Genomic DNA, 7,217 nt, shown 5'->3' with positions numbered 1-7,217 from the left:
GCACTACTCACAAGGTTGCTGAGACCTCTTTGAAAGCACACGACCGACTTCACCCTTTTTAGGGCGTAAAAACCAAAACGGCGGCCTGGTTCAGCGCATTCTGTTGATTAATAGCAATTATACATTAGACCTGGGCTCCAGGACTCCTGTCAAAACAAACCTGGGATACGGACGCGTGTATCAGTCGAGGTAGTTGCCGTAACCCTGGGGAGAAGTCAGCTGTTCCTCTAATATTTCCACTTTGTCCCTACTATGAGTGCGGGAAATTTTATTGATTTTCTTTTCTCACAACAGTTTATCAGTGGTACAAGTGGAGTAAGTTGCAAAACTCTCAGATGTTAACTGTATAGCTGAGCAGTTGCTTTTCTGGTGTTTACAAAAGTTTTTCACCTCAATGTGGACCAAGAGATTCAGCATAGAACCAGTTGTTAGCCTAGTATTGAAACCATTTAATGGGTTGTGATTTGCCTTACATTTTTCTACTGAATATTCATTACTTGTATTGAGTTACTCAACCGGATGCAAAACTCGCTAGAAACCGGAGCTAAACGGGATGAAGCAACACAAATCTACGTGTGTCAAAGTGATGTGTGTTGAACTGTGTGGAGTAAGCTTAAAAGCTTCTGTAAAAAGTCTCAAAAATGGATATTTAATTGGCAGTTTCCTTGAAGGTTCGCACTGGAGGCAGCCGGTTTCATTTATTCAGGATGTGAGTCATGGAACCAGGACAGAGAAACACAATTCAATTAGGCTGAACTGCATCGCTTGTGACCACTTAAACATCCAATATGCAAGGTGCGAACGAATGCGTTTCACCTGGACAGATTTCACGGACGCACATGCTAATCTATCCATTTCTGTCTTTCACAGGGATACGAAGCGAAAGGAGCAACAAATAAAAAATCGAATTCAGCTCAAGTTTTATGCAAATTTGAAAAAAATACAACACTATCCTTTTTTCTGTTGATTGTGTCCGTGGGCACACACCCGGAACGTATTATGAAGGAAATGTTAGGAGAAAAGTAGGAAAATACTCCTGCTTGAGGGTAATTCCAAAGCACAGCCCTTATTACACTGATAATCCTCTAAGGACACCGCTCAGATCACCGTTCATCCACATTTGCTGATTCATTATTTCTTAGTGAGATGTGTAGTGTCACGTTACTTGAAATATATCCGTTTGGATGGCGAGTGAGTAGCGTTAGAACCTGTCCAGTTGTAAAGTAACCATACGGCTTGGTTCGCCATCTGCAGTTAAATAAGGATTTTCAGTATACTTCCGAAAACTGCTCCGTAGATTCACGTGAGCTATGCATCAACCATGAGCGTCAGTAGGAATTTAATTTTTAGCCAAAATGATGAATTATAAAATGGAGTCACAAATCAGCACGTTGAGACCGGAAGAATGACGATTTTCCTCCACGTGGGCAAACACAAATATTTTCAAGAGCCCGCTGTTTAAAAGTAAATGAGAGAAGGCATTGCTGTTTAATTTCTCCCAAAAAACGTAAAAATAATTCAGTTTGGAGTTACTGCACCAAGTGAGACGAATAAATACTCGGTGTCTCATAATAGACGCGAAAAATAATAATCACGTAAAAATTTTAACACTAAATAAACACTCATTATTTCTTATGCAAACATACAAGCATTATGAAGGTTTATCGTAAATAAACTGGTATTACAAAAATATTGGAAAAGATTACCCCTCTCTTCTATGCATAGTTGGATGCGATATAAGATGTGAGACACAGCATGTTTAACTTCTTCAAATGGTAATCGTGGACACCCCTCTTCAATTCTTGCTCTTAACTCCACCAAATTCTCCGGTTTATTTTCACGGTACACGCGAGCCTCGATCATTCCCCAAAACCAATAATCCAGAGGTGTGAGATCAGGTGACCTCGCGGGCCAAAAGTTTGGAAATCCACGAGCAATGACTCTCATCAGAAAGTTGCTGTCGGAGGTATGTTCTCACTTGGTTTGAGTAGTGGGGCAGGGCACCGTCTTGTTGAAAGACGGTCGATGACGTCTTGTGCTGCTTGAGTTGCGGAATAACATGCGTCTGCAACATATGGAGGTAACTGTTGCCGGAAACTGTAGCATCAAAGAAAAAGGAACGCAGGAGACACCTTGAGGGGAATTCCATCCACACACAGATAAGGTGAATAGCGATTATGAGTGAGGCACTCCTGAGAAGCTTCACGAGACCATATCACGCAATTGTGCTTGTTCATTATGCCATCCACAGAAAAATTTGCCTCATCGTTCCATACAATGTTGAGAACGATCCCTTCATTGTCCAGCAGCCAGTTAGCGAACGTGACATGTTGCTCCTTGTCTTCTGCCGTGATGTTTTGTAACAAAGTGAAATGATACGGGCAGAGATGAAAGTGGTATCTCATAATATGATGCACGCTGGTGCGGGGAATGCCGGTCAACTGAGACACCTGAGTTATTGAAGAAGATGCCATGATGCTCTGGGACTGAAGTTGCTTGACGGCATCCTGTACAATGGGCGCTCTTTCATCACTCAGAGACTTTCTCCCTTTGCCAGGAAAATTTAATACAGATCCAGTGGACTTAAATTTCGCAGTCAAACGTGTAATGGTCGACACGGTGAGAGGATCTTTGATGAGACCATGTTTGGTTTTGTAACCACGCGGTGCAGTGGTGGCGCTTCCACCAAGAAAATAAAGCGTTTCACAATTTCAATGCGTCTACTGACAATTATCGTAAACAAAAAAATGTCAACACTTGCATACGAAACCTCCTTTATGTGGCCACCATTAATAAAGATTTTTGTTATCCTTCTCTTATTCGGCTACGTTTAATTACCCAATTAAATTTTGCGTGTAACATGAGACATCCTGTAGTTTACAGACGGTGGTTTGAGGGTAGGCTGACTACAGGCTCGAACTTTGGGAGGGATAATGCCTACTAAGAAACTGGCTCATAAAACCAACACATGCAGACTGAAGAATAAAAAAAACAACTAAAAACGTCAACCAGTAATTTTTTATCGGACCGAAGGGAAATTATACGCATCAGCATGAAGAAAACAAATGACCACTGCCCGCACACTTTTAAGTCGTTACAGAAAGAGACAACAAGGATTCCACAATCTGACTCGCCTTTTACCTGTAATATTTACATTTTCAAGGTAAACCAATTAGTTGGATAGATAACTGATTGCGATTTGGTAAGTATGGATGATGATGATGGTCATTCAGCAGTAACACTCGTTGAGTGCCCAACTGCCATGCCACCCAAAGCAAGCATGTCCAAGACTAGGCAGGAACAGATGAGCTAGTGTAGGACAACCTCGAGCATTGATGGAAAAAAAGATAAACGTCGATCGCCCACTGTCCAAACTGACTTGTGAAAAGTATGGCTACCATGCGTCCAAAGTGCATGCAATATGCACTCTAGGCAAGAGACGGAAATCCTAACTGAATATTCCAACAATTATACCTTTGCTGAAGCAACATCATCGAGTAACGATGGGCAAAATTAGCGATACGGTTGAAGTAGCTCAAAACTAGTTAAGCTATATGTGACCTAAAACGTCCCACATGTTCCAAATCATTCTGAATTCAGTAGAGATATCCCCAAAAACTTAGGTAGCCTGGGTAAAATCCACTTGGGGATTTCGTTCTGAAGTCTAAGTCAACTCATGTTGAAAATTCTACACGTAGTTCACCTGTCCTTTCCACCAGATTTCCGCATAAACTGACCAGGTTGGGATCTAGGCCGAAAATTCAAGTTCCACCAATCAAATGTTGTTTAAGCGTCACCATGAGCACAAATGTTCTCCTTCGTAGTCTCACCTGAAATTCGGACGTCGCTATGTGGCATTCTTGGACGCAGTACCGACGTAACTCAGCGATGTCCGAGATAGCTGAATTCCCCTGTATGTGTCTGATGGCTTATGGTCAGAGGCAAAACACATCTGTAAAAGAATATCCACTTGAGTACTATGTATAATCAACAAAAACGATATCGGTTTCGAGACCCGCATCTCAGAAAAACACCGCACGCGCAGTTCTACATTAAAAAATAGAGGTTTCTAAGAAAACTGATACAGAACCATGCCCGGTGAACAGAATACAAGAAATACGACCCTGAGTGTTCAGAAATATACAAGCAAACCGAAAAGTTTGGTGAAAAGTGAAGCGGAGCCTCACGATCTCAGCCAGTAAAACTCGGGTAGACACAATGTACAAAGTAGTCTCCAAAAACTAGAACACAAAACTACTTATGCTAAAACATAAAACAGGAAAAATTGCCAGAAACCAGCACATTCCGTCCTGGTTTGTACAGGCAAGTAGGTGAACAATACGAAGAAGGAATCTGTTATTTCTCAAGGATGCGCGCCAGCGCAACAATCTACCTATCTGTCCACCTCGTTGAAAATTATACGATTCCCTACTTCACAACTTCCAGTAAGAGCAATTTATCTCAACATAAGCAGTTTCCTTTGCAAAACACTATAACCCACCAAAAATCGATGGCATTGACATCAACCGAGGGTCACATATCCAAGGTTGGCCAACCCAAGGCTCTTTTTTAAGAAACCCGAGCCACCAGGTGCTAGAAGCCAAAAACTGGAGGTCTCATTCGAAAGACACGCAACGCTAAGTGGGGAGGACACCAACTCAGATACAGAAACACAAACGATCAGAACAAGCATGCAGTTCACCTTGGTAACCACAAAAGGTGCAACATATACCGGCCTGCAAAGTGAAACCCAAGAAGACAAGCTCGTGTTGGCTCAAAGGTTCTGGATGGGACTGCTAACTAGAAAGATCCGTAGTTCTGCTCCATTCCTTCCGCGGGCAAGTTTTTAGCTCCGTACTTCCTACAGGTTACACAGCAGCTATGCCTAGAAGATATACTGCGGCTGAAAGATCCGACTTTGTAAAACAACCCGGAGACACATTTCTCGAGATCGTTAGGCTACTATGAGGCTTTCGACGACCGTTGCATATTTCCCGAAAAGTCTGGAACACCGAAACACCCATGCCTTCCAAGCGATAGTCCGTTCATTATTCTGGCGAAATACTCTCATTTGCATACCAATTTGGTTTTGATGAAAGGTTGACCTGAAACCCAGCTGAATCTCTCGTTTATGGTGTTATCAAGCGACTACTATCTTCTAAAAAGTGACGTAATTAACTATTCATGTCCCATTTGACCACATTACACTAGCTAACTTGATATATTCGACTACCTCTATACTAAGGCCAGAGAAGCAATGCTGCTGGTGGGGGGTTGCACAAAGAGCTATTCGACCAAAGATGTTGAGAGGTGGGATATACCGTACGTAACGTAAGTGAAGTTAATGAATGTCAAAAAGCCTAGAAGCACTGTGCAAATGTTTCAACAAGCCACAAGTAGTATTAAAATCATTCAGCTGTAACATTCTTTCATTGCCCAGTTGTCATGGCATCCAAAGCAAACACGAGGACTGGCATACTGCCAGGTTGTCCAAGTCTAGGCAGGGAGGTCGAGGGACAAAGGTGGGGTTTTAGCCACAGGCTTTCCGGTCAGCGAATTCGTGCTCTAATCACTGAGATATCTCGTCCCGTGTATATATTGCTTCGTGTTGGTGGATGAAACAAGACAGTGTAACAGTCAAATTCATTCAGGTCACTGAAGAAAAGTGCATTACAGAACAGTCTTGATTCAGAGACATTAGTGCCGTGAGACAAAAGTGTTTCCCCGAACGACAAATAAAAGACAAACTGAGAATCTTGGTTTGCGTCCCTTCGTTGAGAGTTCCCGTCGGGGATGCCCATTCTCCCAATTCCCATTTAACACCGTGGTCAATGAAATCATGAGACGAACGCTGGAAGGCATTTCAACTAGTCTACTACAAAAACTTTGTCGATCTGGAATAGGCAGACGACATCGACCTCGACTTCCAAGAGGAAGAGAAGGTTCAAGTCATCTTGGATACACTGACCAAAATCCATTGATATGCTCTTTGCACCCACAAAGTTTAAGATCATGCTCGTAGACATGCGGTCACTGAACACGCCACTTACAATCCAAGAGGAGGCACTGGAAATTGTGTAGCGACTTGCGTATCTTGGATGTTGTATTAGTTGCGTTTGTAGCGTGACAGACTAGGTCAGTACACTTATCCCCAAGGCCACGGTGACGTCTGCTAATTTAAGACACCTATGGCGTCAAATCAGTGAATCTCAAGGGACGTGTGTATCAGGCCACAGTGTGGGTGGGGTGTTTTTTGTGCGACTGTGGCCTGTCCAAGCACGAAGTGGATGTCAAACGATGTCAGTGTTGTTTTTGTTATCAGATCCTATCCGGGTTGCCTCAGTGAGCGCCTGGAATGATTGTAGAAAGTTAACACCAAGTACTCAGGCCACATGTGGGTGGGGTGTTTTTTGTGCGACTGTGGCCTGTCCAAGCATGAAGTGGATGCCAAACGATGTCAGTGTTGTTTTTGTTATCAGATCCTATCCGGGTTGCCTCAGTGAGCGCCTGGAATGATTGTAGAAAGTTAACACCAAGTACCTTCCCCCGATCCACCTTTATTCTTTACTTCATAATAAAACTTTCTAATACATCCTAGTAGTACGGGAAAAAGCATGGGTGTTGATCACTGATGTACTACTATCGATAATAATAATGGCTTTTGATTTATGTGACTAAACAATCTTCACTCCACAAGACTAACCGAAAATTTTTGGCTTTCAGTGAGTTACTGTTACTGATATCTTTTGAAGCAAATTTTGTGCACAAGAGGAAGGCATTGCCTTAGAATGATCAATGTGACTTGATTGGCTCCCGAGATTATTTTAGAACGAAAGCGTGGGATGAGACACTCTTTTATATTCCTGCGTAACCCAATTAAACGTAGAGAGTTCAGTGTGCATATGATACACTCAAAAATGCTCATGGGAAGTGTTCCAACGGGCAGACTCTTGGAACTAATACTGAAAAGTATGAAGTGTATATCGATGACTTACATGGGAAATTTGAAAATTCGGCATCTCAATCCAAGGTTGAGTGCTCCAAACATCTTCGTGTAGAGGATTCCATGTTCTGGTAGAAAACAACCGACAAGCTGTAGAACCAAAATCAACTACAGCACTTACTCTTTAAAAAAGCAGCTGTAAGACCGCCGCAATTATGTTGCCTGTATTGTGACTGTGAACCCTTAAACTGTTTTTACGAGATACGCAGCAGTT

The sequence above is a fragment of the Opisthorchis viverrini genome (assembly GCF_000715545.1).
Source record: "Opisthorchis viverrini unplaced genomic scaffold opera_v5_187, whole genome shotgun sequence".
In the NCBI taxonomy this organism is placed as follows: Eukaryota; Metazoa; Platyhelminthes; class Trematoda; order Opisthorchiida; family Opisthorchiidae; genus Opisthorchis; species Opisthorchis viverrini.
This window is presented reverse-complemented; position numbering follows the sequence as displayed.